Genomic DNA, 23,893 nt, shown 5'->3' with positions numbered 1-23,893 from the left:
AAATCTTGTCATTTTCACACTGACCACTGGGTCTCTTTTAGACTTTTACTTTCTGCTCTCTACAGAAGTCTTTTCAAAAGTTTCACTGTCTGCCCAGGCCGAATTACAATGACTGACAACACCTCCATATACAACTGATAGTACACGATCCACCGTTCTCAATAAGTGATTACACAGCTCACCTCCTCCCCATCCTATGTATTGACTAATAAAACCTCTATATACAGCTGATGTCACCAGAACCCACCATTCACAGTAGTTGATGTCAGAGCTCACCTCCTCCTCCTATACAATAACATAAGTGATAACCCCTCTATATATCAGATAACACAGGATCCACCATTCACAATAGGTGATGTCACAGCTCACTTCCTCCTCCTGTACAATGACTGATAACACCTCTATATACAGTAGATAACACAGGAACCACCATTCACAATAGGTGATGTCGCAGCTCACCTCCTCCTCCTGTACAATGACTGATAACACCTCTATATACAGTATATAACACAGGATCCACCATTCACAATAGGTGATGTCACAGCTAGTGTTGAGCGATACCATCCGATACTTGAAAGTATCGGTATCGGAAAGTATCGGCCGATACCGGCAAAGTATCGGATCCAATCCGATACCGATACCCGATACCAATACAAGTCAATGGGACTCAAGTATCGGACGGTATTCCTGATGGTTCTCAGGGTCTGAAGGAGAGGAAACTCTCCTTCAGGCCCTGGGATCCATATTAATGTGTAAAAGAAAGAATTAAAATAAAAAATATTGCTATACTCACCTCTCCGACGCAGCCTGAACCTCAGCGAGGGAACCGGCAGCGTTGTTTGCTTAAAATTCGCGCTTTTCTTTCCTTACGTGAAGTCCCGGCTTGTGATTGGTCGCGTGCCGCCCATGTGGGGGCGACGCAACCAATCACAGCAAGCCGTGACGTAATTTCAGGTCATTCAGTATTTTAAAATTACGCTCCGGCTTTGTGATTGGTTGCGTCGCAGTCACATGGGCGACACAACCAATCACAGCAAGCCGTGACGTAATTTCAGGTCCTTAAGGATTTTAAAATTACGTCCCGGCTTTGTGATTGGTTGCGTCGCAGTCACATGGGCGACGCAACCAATCACAAGCCGGGCGACGCAACCAATCACAAGCCGGGACGTCACGGGAGGCTGGACACGCGCGCATTTTAAAATGTCCAGCCTCCCGTGACGTCACGGCTTGTGATTGGTTGTGTCGCCCATGTGACTGCGACGCAACCAATCACAAAGCCGGGACGTAATTTTAAAATCCTTAAGGACCTGAAATTACGTCACGGCTTGCTGTGATTGGTTGCGTCGCCCATGTGACTGCGACGCAACCAATCACAAAGCCGGAGCGTAATTTTAAAATACTGAATGACCTGAAATTACGTCACGGCTTGCTGTGATTGGTTGCGTCGCCGCCACATGGGCGGCACGCGACCAATCACAAGCCGGGACTTCACGTAAGGAAGTAAACGCGCAAATTTTAAACAAAAAACGCTGCCGCTTCCCTCGGTAAGGTGCAGGCTGCGTCGGGGAGGTGAGTATAGCAATATTTTTTATTTTAATTCTCTCTTTTACACATTTTTACATTAATGTTGTTTCGATACCGATACCCGATACCACAAAAGTATCGGATCTCGGTATCGGAATTCCGATACAGCAAGTATCGGCCGATACCCGATACTTGCGGTATCGGAATGCTCAACACTAGTCACAGCTCACCTCCTCCTCCTCCTGTACAATGACTGATAACTAGTGTCGAGCGATACCTTCCGATATTCAAAAGTATCGGTATCGGATTGGATCGGCCGATATCCAAAAAATATCGGATATCGCCGATACCTGATACCAATACAAGTCAATGGAACACAAATATCGGAAGCTATCCTGGATGGTTCCCAGGGTCTGAAGGAGAGGAAACTCTCCTTCAGGCCCTAGGATCCATATTCATGTAAAAAATAAAGAATAAAAATAAAAAATATGGATATACTCACCCCTCCGACGGACCCTGGCTCTCACCGGTGCAAGCGTCTGCCTCCGTTCCTAAGAATGCAGTGAGTGAAGGACCTTAGATGACGTGGCAGTCACATGCGACCAATCACAAGACCGCGACGTCATCGCAGGTCCTACACTCACTGCATTCTTAGGAACGGAGGCAGACGCTTGCACCGGTGAGAGCCAGGGTCCGTCGGAGGGGTGAGTATATCCATATTTTTTATTTTTATTCTTTATTTTTTACATGAACATGGATCCCAGAGCCTGAAGGAGAGTCTCTCCTCCTCCAGACCCTGGGAACCATACGCACCGCACATGCCTGGGAACTTATAGGAACTTCCGATTTCCAATATCACAAAAATATCGGAACTTGGTATCGGAATTCTGATACAGCAAATATCGGCCGATACCCGATATTTGCAGTATTGGAATGTTCAACACTACTGATAACACCTCTATATACAGTAGATAACACAGGATCCACCATTCACGATAGGTGATGTCACAGCTCACCTCCTCCTCCTGTACAATGACTGATAACACCTCTATATACAGTAGATAACACAGGATCCACCATTCACAATAGATGATGTCTCAGCTCACCTCCTCCTCCTGTACAATGACTGATAACACCTCTATATACAGTAGATAACACAGGATCCACCATTCACAATAGGAGGTCACAGCTTACCTCCTCCTCTGTACAATGACTTTTAACACCTCTATATACAGTAGATAACAAGGGATCCACCATTTACAATAGGTGATGTCACAGCTCACCTCCTCCTCCTGTACAATGACTGATAACACCTCTATATACAGTAGATAACACAGGATCCACCATTCACAATAGGTGATGTCACAGCTCATCTCCTCCTCCTGTACAATGACTGATAACACCTCTATATACAGTAGATAACACAGGATCCACCATTCACAATAGATGATGTCTCAGCTCACCTCCTCCTCCTGTACAATGACTGATAACACCTCTATATACTGTAGATAACACAGGATTTACCATTCACAATAGGTGATGTCACAGCTCACCTCCTCCTCCTGTACAATGACTGATAACACCTCTATATACAGTAGATAACACAGGATTTGCCATTCACAATAGGTGATGTCACAGCTCACCTCCTCCTCCTGTACAATGACTGATAACACCTCTATATACAGTAGATAACACAGGATCCACCATTCACAATAGATGATGTCACAGCTCACCTCCTCCTCCTGTACAATGACTGATAATACCTCTATATACAGTAGATAACACAGGATCCACCATTCACAATAGGTGATGTCACAGCTCACCTCCTCCTCCTGTACAATGACTGATAACACCTCTATATACAGTAGATAACACAGGATCCACCATTCACAATAGATGATGTCTCAGCTCACCTCCTCCTCCTGTACAATGACTGATAACACCTCTATATACAGTAGAAAACACAGGATCCACCATTCACAATAGGTGATGTCACAGCTCACCTCCTCCTCCTGTACAGTGACTGATAACATCTCTACATACAGTAGATAACACAGGATCCACCATTCACAATAGGTGGTCACAGCTTACCTCCACCGCTGTACAATGACTGATAACACCTCTATATACAGTAGATAACAAAGGATCCACCATTCACAATAGACGATGTCACAGCTCACCTCCTCCTCCTGTACCATGACTGATAACACCTCTATACACAGTAGATAACACAGGATCCACCATTCACAATAGGTGATGTCACAGCTCATCTCCTCCTCCTGTACAATGCCTGATAACACTTCTATATACAGTAGATAACACAGGATCCACCATTCACAATAGATGATGTCACAGCTCACCTCCTCCTCCTGTACAATGACTGATAACACCTCTATATACAGTAGATAACACAGGATCCACCATTCACAATATGTGATGACACAGCTCACCTCCTCCTCCTGTACAATGACTGATAACACCTCTATATACAGTAGATAACACAGGATCCACCATTAACAATAGGTGATGTCTCAGCTCACCTCCTCCTCCTGTACAATGACTGATAACACCTCTATATACAGTAGATAACACAGGATCCACCATTCACAATAGGTGATATCACAGCTCACCTCCTTCTCCTGTACAGTGACTGATAACATCTCTACATACAGTAGATAACACAGGATCCACCATTCACAATAGGTGGTCACAGCTTACCTCCGCCTCTGTACAATGACTGATAACACCTCTATATACAGTAGATAACAAAGAATCCACCATTCACAATAGACGATGTCACAGCTCACCTCCTCCTCCTGTACCATGACTGATAACACCTCTATACACAGCAGGTAACACAGGATCCACCATTCACAATAGGTGATGTCACAGCTCATCTCCTCCTCCTGTACAATGCCTGATAACACCTCTATATACAGTAGATAACACAGGATCCACCATTCACAATAGGTGATGTCACAGCTCACCTCCTCCTCCTGTACAATGACTGATAACACCTCTATATACAGTAGATAACACAGGATCCACCATTCACAATAGGTGATGTCACAGTTCACCTCCTCCTCCTGTACTATGACTGATAACTCCTCTATATACAGTAGATAACACAGGATCCACCATTCACAATAGATGATGTCACAGCTCTCCTCCTCCTGTACAATGACTGATAACATCTCTATATACAGTAGATAACACAGTATCCACCATTCACAATAGATGATGTCACAGCTGACCTCCTCCTCCTCCTGTACAATGACTGATAACATCTCTACATACAGTAGATAACACAGGATCCACCATTCACAATAGGTGGTCACAGCTTACCTCCGCCTCTGTACAATGACTGATAACACCTCTATATACAGTAGATAACAAAGAATCCACCATTCACAATAGACGATGTCACAGCTCACCTCCTCCTCCTGTACCATGACTGATAACACCTCTATACACAGCAGGTAACACAGGATCCACCATTCACAATAGGTGATGTCACAGCTCATCTCCTCCTCCTGTACAATGCCTGATAACACCTCTATATACAGTAGATAACACAGGATCCACCATTCACAATAGGTGATGTCACAGCTCACCTCCTCCTCCTGTACAATGACTGATAACACCTCTATATACAGTAGATAACACAGGATCCACCATTCACAATAGGTGATGTCACAGTTCACCTCCTCCTCCTGTACTATGACTGATAACTCCTCTATATACAGTAGATAACACAGGATCCACCATTCACAATAGATGATGTCACAGCTCTCCTCCTCCTGTACAATGACTGATAACATCTCTATATACAGTAGATAACACAGTATCCACCATTCACAATAGATGATGTCACAGCTGACCTCCTCCTCCTCCTGTACAATGACTGATAACATCTCTACATACAGTAGATAACACAGGATCCACCATTCACAATAGGTGGTCACAGCTTACCTTCGCCTCTGTACAGTGACTGATAACACCTCTATATACAGTAGATAACAAAGGATCCACCATTCACAATAGGTGATGTCACAGCTCACCTCCTCCTCCTGTACCATGACTGATAACACCTCTATACACAGTAGATAACACAGGATCCACCATTCACAATAGGTGATGTCACAACTCATCTCCTCCTCCTGTACAATGCCTAATAACAACTCTATATACAGTAGATAACACAGGATCCACCATTCACAATAGGTGATGGCACAGCTCACCTCCTCCTCCTGTACAATGACTGATAACATCTCTATATACAGTAGATAACACAGGATCCACCATTCACAATAGGTGATGTCACAGCTCATCTCCTCCTCCTGTACAATGACTGATAACACCCCTATATACAGTAGATAACACAGGATCCACCATTCACAATAGATGATGTCTCAGCTCACCTCCTCCTCCTGTACAATGACTGATAACATCTCTATATACTGTAGATAACACAGGATTTACCATTCACAATAGGTGATGTCACAGCTCACCTCCTCCTCCTGTACAATGACTGATAACACCTCTATATACAGTAGATAACACAGGATCCACCATTCACAATAGGTGATGTCACAGCTCTCCTCCTCCTGTACAATGACTGATAACATCTCTACATACAGTAGATAACACAGGATCCACCATTCACAATAGGTGGTCACAGCTTACCTTCGCCTCTGTACAGTGACTGATAACACCTCTATATACAGTAGATAACAAAGGATCCACCATTCACAATAGGTGATGTCACAGCTCACCTCCTCCTCCTGTACAATGCCTAATAACATCTCTATATACAGTAGATAACACAGGATCCACCATTCACAATAGGTGATGTCACAGCTCATCTCCTCCTCCTGTACAATGACTGATAACACCCCTATATACAGTAGATAACACAGGATCCACCATTCACAATAGATGATGTCTCAGCTCACCTCCTCCTCCTGTACAATGACTGATAACATATCTATATACTGTAGATAACACAGGATTTACCATTCACAATAGGTGATGTCACAGCTCACCTCCTCCTCCTGTACAATGACTGATAACACCTCTATATACAGTAGATAACACAGGATCCACCATTCACAATAGATGATGTCACAGCTCTCCTCCTCCTGTACAATGACTGATAACATCTCTATATACAGTAGATAACACAGTATCCACCATTCACAATAGATGATGTCACAGCTCACCTCCTCCTCCTCCTCCTCTGTACAATGACTGATAACACCTCTATATACCGTAGATAACACAGGATCCACCATTCACAATAGATGATGTCACAGCTCACCTCCTCCTCCTGTACAATGACTAATAACATCTCTACATACAGTTTATAACAAAGGATCCACCATTCACAATAGGTGATGTCACAGCTCACCTCCTCCTCCTCCTGTACAATGACTGATAACACCTCTATACACAGTAGATAACACAGGATCCACCATTCCCAATAGGTGATGTCACAGCTCACCTCCTCCTCCTGTACAATGACTGATAACACCTCTATATACAGTAGATAACACAAGACCCACCATTCACAATAGGTGATGTCACAGCTCACCTCCTCCTCCTGTACAATGACTGATAACACCTCTATATACCGTAGATAACACAGGATCCACCATTCACAATAGATGATGTCACAGCTCACCTCCTCCTCCTGTACCATGACTGATAACATCTCTACATACAGTTTATAACAAAGGATCCACCATTCACAATAGGTGATGTCACAGCTCACCTCCTCCTCCTCCTGTACAATGACTGATAACACCTCTATACACAGTAGATAACACAGGATCCACCATTCCCAATAGGTGATGTCACAGCTCACTTCCTCCTCCTGTACAATAACTGATAACACCTCTACATACAGTAGGTAACACAGGATCCACCGTTCACAATAGGTGAGGTCACAGCTCACCTCCTCCTCCTCCTTTACAATGACTGACAAACACCTCTATACACAGTAGATAACACAGGATCCACCATTCACAATAGGTGATGTCACAGCTCACCTCCTCCTCCTGTACAATGACTGATAACACCTCTACATACAGTAGATATCACAGGATCCATCATTCACGATAGGTGACATCACAGCTCACCTCCTCCTCCTGTACAATGACTGATAACACCTCTATATACAGTAGATAACACAGGATCCACCATTCACAATAGGGGATGTCACAGCTCACCTCCTCCTCCTGTACAATGACTGATAACACCTTTATATACAGTAGATAACACAGGATCCACATTCACAATAGATGATGTCACAGCTCACCTCCTCCTCCTGTACAATGACTGATGACACCTCTATATAAAGTAGACAACACAGGAGCCACCATTCGCAATAAGTGATGTCACAGCTCACCTTCTCCTCCTTCTGTATAGTGACTGATACCACCTCTATATACAGTAGAAAACACAGGATCCACGTTCACAATAGGTGATGTCACAGCTCACCTCCTCCTCCTGTACAATGACTGATGACACCTCTATATAAAGTAGATAACACAGGAGCCACCATTCACAATAGGTGATGTCACAGCTCACCTCCTCCTCCTGTACAATGACTGATAACACCTATATATACAGTAGATAACACAGGATCCACCATTCACAATAGGTGATGTCACAGCTCACCTCCTCCTCCTGTACAGTGACTGATGACACCTCTATATAAAGTAGATAACACAGGAGCCACCATTCACAATAAGTGATGTCACAGCTCACCTCCTCCTCCTGTACAATGACTGATAACACCTATATATACAGTAGATAACACAGGATCCACCATTCACAATAGGTGATGTCACAGCTCACCTCCTCCTCCTGTACAATGACTGATGACACCTCTATTTAAAGTAGATAACACAGGAGCCACCATTCACAATAAGTGATGTCATAGCTCACCTCCTCCACATCCCTTTATAGTATTGCACACCCTCATTAGATACTTCAATATAAAAGATAGGTCTGAGTTAGCAGCTATTGCTGCTTATGTACATGTACATTTCTTGAAAGACCAGAAAGTTTGAGTCTAGAATAGCCTGATGTCTAGTGTGAAACATAGTGTAATATAAAAAAAACTGAAAAAAATCATCAAAATGAAAAAAAATATATACATTTTACATTAAAATTGATTTAAGGAGTAGGTCAATTTCTGATGACACATTTCCTTTACTAGAATCATAAATAATCCAAAATTAGTGGACAACCCTTGATAGATGCTCAGAATCTAAATTGGTGCTCCGGAATTCTCAGAGGCATCATTAAATAGTTTTTCATTAGACAGTTGAAATATTTTCCTTACGGAAATCTGAAAAGCTTACCGAGCGACTTTTAAGAGGATAAACAAAGTGGTAGAGATGCTATTAAAAGCTACCGTAGACATCTAGTGGAAAAGGATGCCAGCCGGTGGGTTTCACCATCTGGAAGTGCAGTCCTCATAAGTTTTGCCAACCCGATGATCACCCAGATTGCTTCCTCCTACAACATCTTCCAGTGCTTAAGGAGTAGGACAGTGAGTTGTCACTTAATAGTATGTGGCTTGTTTGCTTTGTAACCTGGACCTGCTACTGGCCATGAACCTCTTAGTAGACCCACAATCTAGAACTGAGAAGACTTGTGCAGGTCCAAGTGTGGTATCAACCACCCAAGGTGTAGAAGCAAGCATCCTTCTGAAGTCTCATTATGTAGTACTCTGGAAATGACACCCTGTGGTTTCGACATTTTCTGGGCATCCGAGTAGACTTTACCACTTCAATGAAGCCCCATCGTAGTAAATTAAAATGTGTTGAAAATATTTCTGTCTTTTTCACTTTATTAAACAGATCTCACATTTCTTTTATATGGCTTTAATGCGAACACTGGTAATATAGGCAGCAAGCCTAATAATGATACACGTGTTATATTTTATGACCCTCCTATAGGTTAAGTATTCAGTTATGTTTATTAAACTATAGCAGCTGCACTATTTGACCCGGACTGTGCAAAGAGAAGGAAATTTGAGACGTAGACTGACCTGGAAGCGAAAAATTATATTTTTTCTATTTATGCTCAATTTATGGCTGAAATTAGTAGAGATGATCAAATCGATTCAATGCTAATTTAATTTGTGCAGAAATTTACGCAATTCGTTAAACTCGGTGAACAATTTGAGTTTGATTGGCCCTAATCGTCCGAAAATTACCTATTGACATTTTACACAAAGCAAAAGAATCTAAAATGCACCTAAAGTCAAATGATACAATTCTCCTGCAAAGAATCCTGCATAAATAATGTAGGTAGGTATGCAGATAAATGTGCTACAAAAATATGATTGATGGTCAACTCCAATATGCCGGTAATCCGGTTTCCATTGAACGGAAAAATAGAAGCAAACGTATTTGCACGTCGGCTGTTGATTTTCTAGCACACTCACCATAATAGGTGCAGCAAAGTCCACCTAAACAGAGTGACGTCACTCACTGGGGAATAGTCCGTGATCCAGAATTCATCTCCAACGCGCTTCAAAGGAAATGTCCTTCTTACTCAGGGAGTTCGCCAGAGAGTGACATCACTCTATTTAGCTGGACTTTGCTGCTCCTATTTTGGCAATTGTGTGCTAGCCCTGCCGGCCGGAGAGCTGCACAGGTACTTTGTACATCTACCACCCACAGACTAGGAAGGCCCATCATGCACACACTAGGAAATAGACAGCCGAAAAGCAAATACGTTTATACTTCTATATTTCTGTTCACTGGAAAACCGGATTACCGGCATACTGGAGTACTTTTACAAGCTGGACATCAATCGGGTTCGACATCCTGAACACTGGGTGTTTCTCGCACTATCGTCTGCATGACAGCGTGAGAAACACCGGCAGCTTTGGTCGGCGGTAAGATTATTACCACTGGTCAGAGAGCTGTGGCTCTCACACTGTCAAATGACAGCATGAGCCCACAGCTGTGATCGGAGGTAAAAAGTTTCCCTCTGGTCACAGGCGTCGGCTGATGGGACTACTACTCCTATCAGCTTACGCCTGTTGTCACTGAAAACAGCGTTGGCTTGATGTCGCCGTAAAGTACAAAGGTGACATCAACCACCCAAATATGAACCCCACTTGCCGCTGCCACAGGGCAAGTGGAAAGAGCCAGGCAAAACAGCAGAATTGGCACATTCAATAGATGCTCCTTTTCTGGGGCAGTTGTGGGCTGCTAATTTTTGGCCCCTTATCAGCCTGAGAATATCAGCCCCAGCTGCCTACTTTAGCTTGCCTAGTTGTCAAAATGGTAGGGACCCCAGACAATTTTTTTAAATTATTTATTTAAATAATTTAAAAAAAGTGTGGAGACCCCTCTATTCTTCATAGCCAGGCTTGATAAGCTGACAGCTGTGGGTTGCAGCCTGCTGTTGTCAGTTTTCCCTGGCTGGTTATCAAAAATACAGGGGAACCCAAGCTGTATTTTTTAATTATTTATTTAGAGCGAAAGCAGCAGCTGATGAATACTCCCATCAGCCAAACCTTGCTTTTGCTGTTATTTGCATCAAGTGATTAATTACAATCCAACTCAAGTTCACTTTGACATTACTAAGTCAGTCAAAACAGTCCTAGGAGACCTCAGAGTGTTGTACATGTATTTTCAGCGCAATTGGAGGCTTGAGTCTCTTAGTACTTGAGTTTTGCAATACATAGATTAACTGGGAATCAAATTTTTGTGAAAAATTTAGTGAAGCTGGTGAAGTAGAATTTCAGAAGATTCTCTCATCTCTAGTTACAATTAGTAATGAGCGAGTATACTCGTTGGGTTTTCCTGAGCATGCTCGGGTGACCTCCGAGTATTTTGGCGGTTGGAGATTTAGTTTTTGTCAACACAGTTGCATGATTTGCAGCTGCTGGACTGCCTGAATACATGTGGGCGTTGCCTGTTTTTAGGGAATCCTCACATGTATTCAGACTGCTGACTGAAATCATGTAGCTGCGTAGACACATTCTAAATCTCCGAGCACGCCAAAATACTCAAAGGACACCCTAGCGTACTCGGTAAAACCCGAGCAACGAGCATACTCCCTCATCATTAGGTACAAGTCATTTTTACATTGAAAGCCTGAGGATACATGTCTATAAGGCAGAACATATCAAAGGATGGGTCTGAATTGTCTAGAACTCCCCTGGGTTTCCGACCCTCCCGTATAGCACATATGCTAGCATGCACTTGAATATAACAGTGGTACTGCAAGAAAACCTGATAAATTCTCTGTCCCATGGCTCCACGTCTTGCATGCTACGTCAGCAGTGCAATCAGCATCGGACTGGAGCACCTTGGGCCCACCAGAGAAAATAATTCTTGGGGCCCACTATGTAGCTACATAGAAATAAATACAAGACCACCAATTGTGTGGTGAACACACTAATATCAGGATATAATATAAGGTAGTTCACGTCTTAATTATGTAGCAGGGGTTGGGGTAGCCCCCCTCATAGAATATAATGTAGCCCCCTCATAGAACATAATGTAGCCTCCCCCATGGAATATAATACAGCCCTCCTCATGGAATATAATGCAGCCCCCCTCATGAAATATAATGTAGCCCCCCTTATGGAATATAATGCAGCCCCCTTCACGGAATATAATGTAGCCCCACTCACAGAATATAATGCAACCCCTCATAGAATACAGTGCAGCCCCCCTCATAGGGTATAATGCAGCACCCCACAAAATATAATGCAACCCCCTCATAAGGTATAATGCAGCCCCACATAGAATATAATGTAGCACCCTCATAGGGTATAATGCAACCCCCTCATACAGTATAATGCAGCCCCTCGACACAGATTATAATGTAGCCCCCTCAGAGTATAATGCAACTCCCTCATAAGGTATAATGCTGCCCCCCATAGAATATACTGTAGCCCCCTCATATGGCATAATGCAGCCCCCTCATATAGCATTGTGTAGCCCCCAGAATATAATGTAGCCCCCTGAGAGAATAATGCAGCTCCCACAGAATATATTGCAGCCCCCCACAGAATATAATGTAGCCCCCTCAAAGTATAACACAGCTCCCCTCATAGGGTATAATGCAGCCCCTCCGCACAGAATATAATGTAGCCCCTTCAGAGTATAATGCAACCCCCTCATAAGGTATAATGCACCCCCCCATAGAATATACTGTAGCCCTCTCATAGGGCATAATGCCGCCCCCCTCATATAGTATTATGTAGCCCCCAGAATATAATGTAGCCCCTGAGAGAATAATGCAACTTCCACACAGAATATGTTGCAGCCCCCCACAGAATATAATGTAGCCCCCTCAAAGTATAACACAGCTCCCCTCATAGGGTATAATGCAGCCCCCTCATACAGTATAATGCAGCCCCTCCGCACAGGATATAATGTAGCCCCTTCAGAGTATAATGCAACCCCCTCATAAGGTATAATGCAACACCCCCATAGAATATACTGTAGCCCTCTCATAGAGCATAATGCCGCCCCCTCATATAGTATTATGTAGCCCCCAGAATATAATGTAGCCCCTGAGAGAATAATGCAGCTTCCACACAGAATATATTGCAGCCCCCACAGAATATAATGTAGCCCCCTCAAAGTATAACGCAGCTCCCTTCATAGGGTATAATGCAGCCCCCTCATTGTCCTCATCACTACCTCCATCATTGCCTTCTAGCCCAAAACCCCTATAATTTCCCATTCCACCACCTCCATCATTGCCTCCTCCCTCACCACCATTGTCCTTTCCACCACTACCATCATTTTCCTTTCCACCACCTCCATCATTGCTTTCTTCCCCACCACTCCCATCATTGCCCATTCCACCACCTCAATCATTGCCTCCTCCCCCACAACCACCATTGTCCTTTCCACCACTACCATCATTGTCCTTTCCACCACCCATCATTGCTTTGTCCCCCACCATCCTCATCATTGCCCATTCCAACACCTCCATCATTGCCTTTCCCCACCACCATCATCATTGTCCTTTCCACCACAACCATCATTGCCTTCTCCCCACAACCCCATCACTGCCAAGTCCAACACCTCCATCATTGCCTCCCCCCACCACCACCACCATCATTGTCCTTTCCACCACAAACATCATTGCCTTTTTCCCCACCACCCCATCAATGCCCATTCCACCACCTCCATCATTGCCTCCTCCCCCACCACCCCATCATCCTTTACATCACCACCAACAATGCCTTTTCTCCCACCATTCCCATCACTGATCTCTCCATCACCCACATCATTGCCCTCTCCAATACACACACAGCACCACACACACACAGAGCACCATTGCCATCACTGCTCTCTCCATCACCCACATCATTGCCAATCTCTAATACACACGCCGCAGCACCACACACACACAGCACCGCACCACATACACTCACGCAGGCAGACAAACATTGACACAGCAACACTCACATATCCACACGTTGCCTGCAGCACATCCAGGAAGCAGCATCTTCGGCGCCCGCAGCTCTCTCTCTGAAACAGCGATGCTGAATGATGACGTCATCCAGCCGCACTGTGTCAGACAGGAAGCACCAGGCAGCAGACAGGAAGCAGGACAGCATTGAATCCCTGCAGCTCCGCTTCACTGCCAAGCTGCAGGGATTAGCCACCCTGCAGGGGCCCATCTCCGAGGTCTCAATGCACGCTATGTGAAATTAATACTCACTCCTCTCCACGCCCAGGGGGGCATGGGGAAGCATGAATATTCATTTCTCTTTAACAACGGGGACAGGCTATTGTCTCCAGCTGCTGCTCAGCTGACACCGGGCGGGCCCCCCTGACTCAGGGGCCCCATAGCTGCTGAGTGTTCTGCTATTAGTAACACACCACTGGCTGGGAACCCTGGAGCAGTGGGGGCCCTAGGCAGCTGCTTACCAGTATGCCAGCAGGTGTCAGTGCCTGGACCCACCGGAGAATCCTCCAGTTCTCTGGTGGGCCAGTCCGACCCTGAGTGCAATGATGTCAATGTGCTCCACCGTCATTCAGGAGAGCCTTTAGTAGAAGATGGTCCTTTTGGTAAGATGGATGGGGAGTGTTTGAACTTTTAATTCAGGTGGCAAAGTGGTGATTATCTATTAACTAGATGGTGGCCCGATTCTAACATATCGGGTATTCTAGAATATGCATGTCCACGTATTATATTGCCCAGCCATGTAGTATATTGCCCAGCGACATAGTATATTGCCCAGTGATGTAGTATATTGCCCAGCGACGTAGTATATTGCCCAGCGACATAGTATATTGCCCAGCCACGTAGTATATTGCCCAGCCACGTAGTATATTGCCCAGCCACGTAGTATATTGCCCAGTGACGTAGTATATTGCCCAGTGACGTAGTATATTGCCCAGTGACGTAGTATACAGCACAAAGCCACGTAGTATATTGCCCAGTGACGTAGTATACAGCACAGAGCCACGTAGTATATTGCCCAGTGCCGTAGTATATTGCCCAGCCACGTAATATATTGACCAGTCACGTAGTATATTGCCCAGCTACGTAGTATATTGGCCAGTCACGTAGTATATTGCACAGCGACGTAGTATATTGCCCAGTCACGTAGTATATTGCCCAGTGACGTAGTATATTGCCCAGCCACGTATGTGACAGGTTAAAAAAAAACAAAAAACATATGCTCACCTTCCGATGGTACCCTTGTAGTTCTGTTGCCTGCTTCTCGCGCAGGCGTGCCGGACCTGTGATGACGTCGCGGTCACATGACCGTGTCGCGGTCACATGACCGTGACGTCACGGCAGGTCCTTCTCACGCAGGACCTGTGATGACGTCGCGGTCACATGACCATGTCGCGGTCACATGACGCGGTCCGTTACTGCCGGCATTAACCCTGTATGAGCGCTGACTGCGGGATTATGGAGCGGGCACCGGGCAGTGACTGCAGGGGAGTAGGGAGGGACTAATCGGACTGTGGCCATCGCTGATTGGTCGCGGCAGCCATGACAGGCAGCTGCCGAGACCAATCAGCGACTTGGATTCCATGACAGACGGAGGCCGCGACCAATGAATATCCGTGACAGACAGACAGAAGGACAGACAGACGGAAGTAACCCTTAGACAATTATATAGTAGATTCATGGGGCACAATTGTCGCTATTTTTTAATTCAGGGGCACAGTGGTGGCTATTTTTATAGTTCCTTTTCTGATTGCTCCTCTTTCAGGAAATAAAGACGGTGTCTTGGTGCCCAAAGCAGGAATATCTATGGGGTACTATATCACTGAAGTTCCACATTGTACCTGCTGGGTGTACATCACTCAGTTAATTGCCTCCCATTCCATAGTGCTCTTAATTAACATGGCCGGCCACTTCTTATTAACTTTTATAAACAAGTGGGTAAGGGGGATATATAATATACGACATATATGTAGAGAATCTATGCACCATTCTCTCACACTGTCCAAGAAGAGCCCCCCAGTTTCTGAAAATTGCCTTGAATGGAAGGGCACATATTGCAAACCATCTTCTATAATCTTCACTCACCGTAACCTCTTGCACTTGTGCTAGTTTCCACTTTGCAGATGTGCAATTACATGTTAAAACACTAACATCTGCACTTGCGCATCAAAAAACTGGCGCTTACGCAGTGCTTTACAATGGAAAATGCTAATAAACAGGATTGTCGATCATCTGGGGCAATTTTTTGTAGCACAAGAACATTAGAGCTCTTCCTGAAAAAGACCTGGATAACAAGCAGATGGCACCTCACAAGATGGAGAAGCATTGTACGATCGGGATGGACATACCATTTTTTCAACTTCTGCAGAAGTAAGAAGGTCCACTTAAACTTGATGAACTTATTTTTTTCAACCTTATATCTCCTCGTGAACCTGACATAAGCTCATAGTGACCATCAATACTTGGGAACAAACTGCTTTCCAAGGAGACTTTGACTCCATTTTGTTTTTTTAAAGTAGAGTGTGTAAAACTGTGTAATGGTGGGCTTTGGACATCAGGTGTTTTGGCTAGGGCTTAGCCTGACCAGCCTTTGTTGACATTCCAAAAACTTGATGTGTTATTGTTGCTGGCTGTTCAAGATCAGCTCTGTGGTCCTTTTATATTTGTTGCATAGCCAGGTGGTCTGAGGGTTTCTGCTCTGTTGTTTGTCTTACTTCTTGTCAAAACCATTTATTTGCCTTAAAAAGTCGAGTATTTGTTTATCTGGCGCCATTGGCTCTGCTCTGTATTCATGTACCGCACTGTGAGGCAGATGCTAATGGTTTTTAGAAACTTTGTATGAAAGTATTCAGCAAAATCTTCACATGTGGTCTGATCATAAAAACAATTCTGCATCCCTTCTATGTCATTTCCATTTTCGTTTAATTTTTATTTTCATATTGAACATTTAACCACAATACTTTCCTAAATTACTTCACGTATAGGCACTTTACTAATCTCTCTACTGCTATCCAATCTGGATCTTCAATTCTTTTGTACACTTATAATCCTGAATCGTATGGTTCTTCTGTGCAAAGCCATCCACTATTATTTAACAACTTACATATTATTGCTCACTTTGTCTCAAATCTCTGATGTTCTACTAGTAACCTAAGAATTCCCCTTTCCTAAAACATCCTATTTGTGTCTCGAGGATTTCTCCTCTGCTGCCCCCCTATTCTGGAATGCTCTTCCTCAGTCAGAGTAACCTTTAATATTACCAAAAAATGATATATCCATTGACATATTCTGAAATGTAATTTTCATGGTTATCTCATATTTTTAAAAAATACTTTAGATTAGAATTACAGTTGTGTGAAAAAGTGTTTGACCCCTTTCTGATTTCCTATTCTTTTGCATGTCTGTCACACATGCTTAGCTAGTATCAGGACACAGGCTTTTCTTTTCAGTCTATGGCTAATTGTCTAGATAAAAGAGATGAGCAATGCCATCCAGTCTGGTCCTTCATGTCAGTGGGTCTTCATTTCTGTGCATGGCATACTCTGACTGGTATGCCGGCCGTCTCTGGCATGATATGACGCTGCAGGGTCTTTTAAGCAACAGAGGTACCCAGGAAGCCAAGTTCAGGATACTGAAGTGAAGACAGGATGCCATGGAGGACCAGACTTGATGTCGGAACAGGGTTGCGAGAATTCAATTGCCTATCTGCAGTGGATAATATTAGTTCATGGGGAACCAGATCAAAAAAAGGGATTGGCAATATGGTTGTTTATGGCAATGTGTTAGGGTCACCTGCTTAGGTGGATCTACTAAGGCCCAGGCACAGAAGGGCGCAAGGGCCCCAGACGTTGGCGCAGCAGGCAGGAAGGCACACGTGTTGAGCAAGGACTTGGCACACTGGAAACCATAGGAAGACAAGTATAGAGAAGATGCAGGAAAGTCTGAAGCAGCTGTAAAGAGAGGCAGAAGAATCAAAGATGTATTGCAGGAATGAAGGTTCAATGTGATCAGAGCCCAACAACAGTTTAGTAGTTAACTGCAACCAAGGTTTTAATCCAGGAGATGTATGGCAGAAATTGACCAACAAGGCAGCTGTGATGCGTGGTTAAAGAGGTCCCACAAGGTGAATAAAATAGGAGTTGAATATGGAGCAAACCAAATAAAATGAGAACATACTCTTAATCCCAAGACACAGGTGTGTCTTAAATGTGCAAAACCTGATGTGGAGCACAACACAAGGCAGTGGACCCAGGGGAAGGAAGTGGAGCCTTGGAACCTGGGACAGGTGCGTAAGACAATGGCAGCCAACAGTTTGTATAAATATAAGTTAAACAGTAAAGTGTGATGAAGTAAGGTCAGACAGTTCAGAATTGGACAACATGAACCATACAAACAGATATGTAGCAGACTCTTTAAGAAAACCACCAAGCATACTGGCCATAATCTTACAGAGGAACACTGCTTTCTTCAATGCAAGTCTGCATAGTCCTCTGAAATGTTTTGCAGAATAAGCTATATGACATTGGGTTCAGTTTTATTCAGGTAAAATATGAGACACATGAAGGTATGGCCCATATTACAGAACTGTACCCCAAGGGTAAGTGAGACGACCATGTGCTTATACTGATTGCATACATACATAAGTACCTTTAGGAAGGAAATGCTCTTCATAAGTCATTTTAGATTGCTCCATCCTGATTCATACATTCACTTAACATCATTTCCGTTTTCTTCCCTTCTTCTGGATTTGAGCGACAGATTATTTACTCTGCATTTAGCCGCTCTTCTTAGGAGCAGTTTTTACTCCTGAGTGGTTCTCAACGACTCTTCCTGAACCTGGCTACAGATGATGGAGACTAAGTGACTTTTTTTGTACTTAGTAAATGTAGTCCTGCATCAAATTAAAGGCTTTAAATTGACAGATTTATGGTGACCTGGCAAAACATTCCTCACTAATCTCTTAATTTGCAGCAGATCTTTTTACTGTACGGGAGCGTTGCTGGCTGAAAGAAAAATACAAAATGTTCATTCCCAAAGTGGGATGTTTCTTATAACCAAGTCATAACATGAGCTCCTTCCTGCCATGAACTGGCTTATCCCGCCGGACCTTTTTCCATCATGTAGCGACTGGTTTCACTGTGCTATGCTCTACCTCACGGTGCCAGGAAAAAAAATCATTAAAATAAACATTCTGGATAAGAATATCAGTTTTCTTTACCTTCCCAAAATCTTCCTCCTCTGCATAATGTCTGATAACGTTATCTGCATGAGTCTATGTAATACCCAAAAGTTATTATGTTTGTGCCTTCGAAATTCAGTAAAGAGGTCAATTACCACCTCATCACATCTGCAGGGTTTTAATGTTTCCCTTTGAATGTAAGGTACATCGGAATATCAGCCTAAAAAAGTGGTTTATATTTGCAAAAAGCAATGTACTTCTTGTCACGCACAGTGTGGGAAGAGTAAGTGCTACACGAGGGGAAGAGGGGAAGGAAGTCCAAATGCTAGGGAAAAGGGGAGTGGAGACTCATAGGCAGATCTAATAACACCCTGCCTTCCCTACTGTCCCTATATTGGTTCCACACTAATCACCGAATAGGAATCTAAGTTCTGTATATCCCTAGAGGTAGGCCCTGAAAAGGGAAGGGGGATGTGCACTGGTCAGTCCCCACTGTACACTAAAGAGAAGAAGGGAGACAAATAAGGGGGAAGCAACGTATCTTGAGCAGACTCAGAGAGGTAACATCAAATGTCCTCCAACAGCATCAGAGAGGTTGTAAACTGACTGCTATAGCTCCAAGCCTTCACAGCAGAAAAATGTGAATATCACCGTTGACTCCATGGAGCAGACTGGGAGTCTATAAACACCCAGGTCCAGGTGTGTCAATAAGAGATGAAGGGTGGTTGCCACTGAGTCAAAAAAGTCAGAAGGATTAAGAAGGCATCTGCAAGGCTAAACGCAGAGATCTTCTGCAGCCAGATGCAGAGCGATTGTCTGTAGCATCTGACACACCCTTGACACTTATGCTCTGCTTTCCATATATGCGCAATAGGCCACATGACACTTGCAGCTATGCAGCACATTTATTTTTCAGAATCTGACTTGTTTTATGCTAGATTGCAGAGAGGACATAATGCAAGAAAACTGTATTGCATCCCTCCATGCTGCTGTACTAAGTGCTATTAATCTGCCAATATAAATGTTCATCACAAGTAAACACCTGTTGGTATACAATATGACCAGCTACCCGAAAAAGAGGTATATTTTAGCCTTACATGACATTTTCTACTTTGTAAATAGTTGGAATTCACATCCTTCCATCATGTACTATTATGTAGGATGCTTTACCCTTGTGCTCTGATGATTTCTTGGGAATAACTCTGTCCAGCTCCGAAAACAGATGATAAACCTATGGAAACAACCAAAAGTGGCAGAGCATCTCCAACTCCACCATCTTAAGAGGGCCCATATAAAAAGAATGACTGTCAATGGAGGGCAACCATTTAGATAATCACATTAGTAACCTAAAATAACCTAAAACCTGTAATATATGTCCAGCACTGGGCTCTCGTAAAAGTGGAGGAGACTCAAGAGCTGATCCCATTCAACACGCAGTAGATGCCAGGTGCGTCATGTCACATAAATGGCATCTGTCTCAAACAGCCGCTGTCGGAGTTGAGCACCAGCTAATCTCTGCTCCCTACAATGTAATTGTGGGGTATCAATGGGTTATTATGGCATCTGGTTGTGCCCCCTCACTGCCATCTTGGTCCTGCTATGAAGCTCAGCCACAGACTGACCTACTTAACGGGCCATGATTTTTCCTATATACTGCAAAAATGTGGCACTGCAGTATATAGTAAAAGGGATCAAATAAATGCAGGTTCAAATCAAATAGTATATATATACTGTATATATATATATATATATATATATATATATATATATATATATATATACATACATATGTGGTCAAAATTGTTGGTACCCCTCGTTTAATGACAGAAAAACCCACAATGGTCACAGAAAAAAGTTAAATCTAAAAAAAATATATGAAAATGAAAAAATGCGGCTGGTGTGGGCAGATAAGGCAGCGGTGCTCTGTGGTGGTGGGCTGCTCAGTCGAGATCTCAATCTGAGCATGCGCCTGCCCCGGCGGCCATTTTCCCAGAGGCCACTGCATCACAGCAGATTGAGATCTTGGGAGACGAGATGACGGGATGAGATATCATTGCCAAGATCTCAATCTGAGCATGCACCGCCCCCGGCAGCCAGTTTCCCAGAGGCCACCGCATTGCAGAAATGGATGTGCGGGGCATCCGGGCTTTCACAAAATGCCGGCGGAGCCCCCCTGCACCACAGAGCACCACCGCTGCATCTGCTGCACCAGCTGCACCAGCCTGGGAAGGGAGTGTGATCTATGCCCGGCAGCATTGGACTGGAACCGCCGCATAATCACCCGACTCCTGCTGCCGCCACAGTATTTGTATTTGTACTGTATATTCCTACTATAAGATGCACCCCCACTTTCCCCAAAAAATGTTTGGGAAAAAAGTGCATCTTATAGTTAGAAAAATACGGTAAATATGAGGTATTGGTCAATATTTTGGCCAAAACACTCAAGCTTGCAACCCACGTCATGGTTCTTCATTGTCTTGTGAGTCCCTATACTAAAATTAAAAGCAAAGCATCAAGGAACTAAAATGCCCTCTAAATTAAATTAACATATATTTTTGGAATTTTGGCGGAATTTTAATTCCTTGTGGCTTTGCTTTGACTTCAAGTCACTTAAGTGACTAAAAGTTATGTAAAAAAAAAGAAGAAAACATTTTTTAAAAGTGTAAAAAAAAAGAAAAATATATGGCTTCAAATTTTTCCCAGTTTAGAAATAAAGAGAAGAAATAAAAAAATTAAAATAAATACATTGGCGCATCCGATAAAGTCTGAGTCATCAAAATATAAAAATAATCACTGGCCAACAGTGAAAATGTTTCTGAAATGAAAATAGCTGGTTTGTAATAATTTTAGCATCCTAAAAACGAATATGTTACTTAAAAATCATTATTAGCTCTTGTTGCTGAGATACAGGTCATTTAAGATTATTATGCAGGAAAATAGGGAAATTTTGAATTTTCAACAAATGTGTATTGGTAAACCTGATTACAGACCTGTTGAACCAATGTCAGCCATTTTATAAATTGTGTCTGCATAGTTTGTACTAATTGAAGTCTCTTTCTCTTGTTGCAGTAATTTTGTGGAGAGAATTTACACTTTGAAAATGCCTCGTAAATGTGCAAATATTGTTAACAATTTTTGTTACGTGTGTGGTTATGTGACATTTGCCAACCAAAGAAGACCAATTACTCCACTTGTGAAGACTGCTTACCATCATTACTTTGCTTATACGTGGCACTTAAATACGTGGCACTTATACGTGGCACTTAAATACGTGGCACTTATATACGTGGCATTTTGAGACCTATAATTTTTCCACATTTTGGTCCACAGAGTCATGTGAGGTCTTGTTTTTTGCGGGACGAGTTGACGTTTTTATTGGTAACATTTTCGGACACGTGACCATTTTTTATCACTTTTTATTCCGATTTTTGTGAGGCAGAATAACCAAAAACCAGCTATTCATGAATTTCTTTATACCGTTCTGCGTTTGGTAAAATTGATAAAGCAGTTTTATTCGTCGGGTCAGTACGATTACAGCGATACCTCATTTATATCATTTTTTAATGTTTTGGCGCTTTTATACGATAAAAACTATTTTATAGAAAAAATAATTATTTTGGCATCGCTTTATTCTGAGGACTATAACTTTTTTATTTTTTTGCTGATGATGCTGTATGGCAGCTTGTTTTTTGCGGGACAAGATGACGTTTTCAGCGGTACCATGGTTATTTATATCCATCTTTTTGATCGCGTGTTATTCCACTTTTTGTTCGGCGGTATGGTAATAAAGCGTTGTTTTTTGCCTCGTTTTTTTTTTTTTTTTCTTACGGTGTTTACTGAAGGGGTTAACTAGTGGGACAGTTTTATAGGTTGGGTCGTTACGGACGCGGCGATACTAAATATGTGTACTGTACTGTGCAATTTATACTCTTGTAATGAATTCTTCTCGCTACCTACAGCACATACTTCCATGGCGTGTATCTAAAAAACGAGAGCTAATTAAACAATTCTGTGGGTATATTTGAGTTTCTCGACCCAAAATTAGTAATATTTGCCTATTTTCATCAAAGAAACATAAAAAAAGTTGTTTTTTGTTGGCCTGTGTAATTAAAGAGAAAAAAACTTGAAGCTTCAGAATTGAGGTTTTTCAGTCACTTTGCAAAAAATACAATAAAAATCATATGTACCACAAATGGGTGTCGATAAAAATGGGATAAAATGCCATGCAACAAGGCACATTGGTAACAGTAGAGGACTTCTGAAAGGGGGCACATATTTTTTTCTTAATGTTTTATATTCCTGGTATTTTAAACTAATGCATGATGGACATGTTTTTACCCAGAATTTACTGAGGTTTATATATGGCTGACGTTACAAACCTGCGGTGCTTGGGCAGCCCTAAACACGGCGCTCGCAGCTCTTTGTTCTGCGATTAATATTCCCATACGGTAATCCGTTATGATCCCGGGTGACAAGACGTGTGTCGTTTTGTTATTTCGAATTATTCTCTATAAATGTTCCGAGTTTCTGTTATGGAGACGGATGCTATACACAGGGACATCAAAGAAGACTTCCTTGGGGTCCAAATGTAATTTTCACTATTTTTCTTCCTGTTTAACTATTTAAAGGAAATACAGGGGAAGGTAACATCAGAATATTGCCTATTGTTTAAATCAGGTTTTTGTATTGATCTATTTTTTGGGATTTTTTTTTTAATGTCATCTG

The sequence above is a fragment of the Ranitomeya variabilis genome, chromosome 1, assembly GCF_051348905.1.
Source record: "Ranitomeya variabilis isolate aRanVar5 chromosome 1, aRanVar5.hap1, whole genome shotgun sequence".
Lineage (NCBI taxonomy): Eukaryota > Metazoa > Chordata > Amphibia > Anura > Dendrobatidae > Ranitomeya > Ranitomeya variabilis.
Note: the sequence above shows the minus strand (reverse complement) of the source record.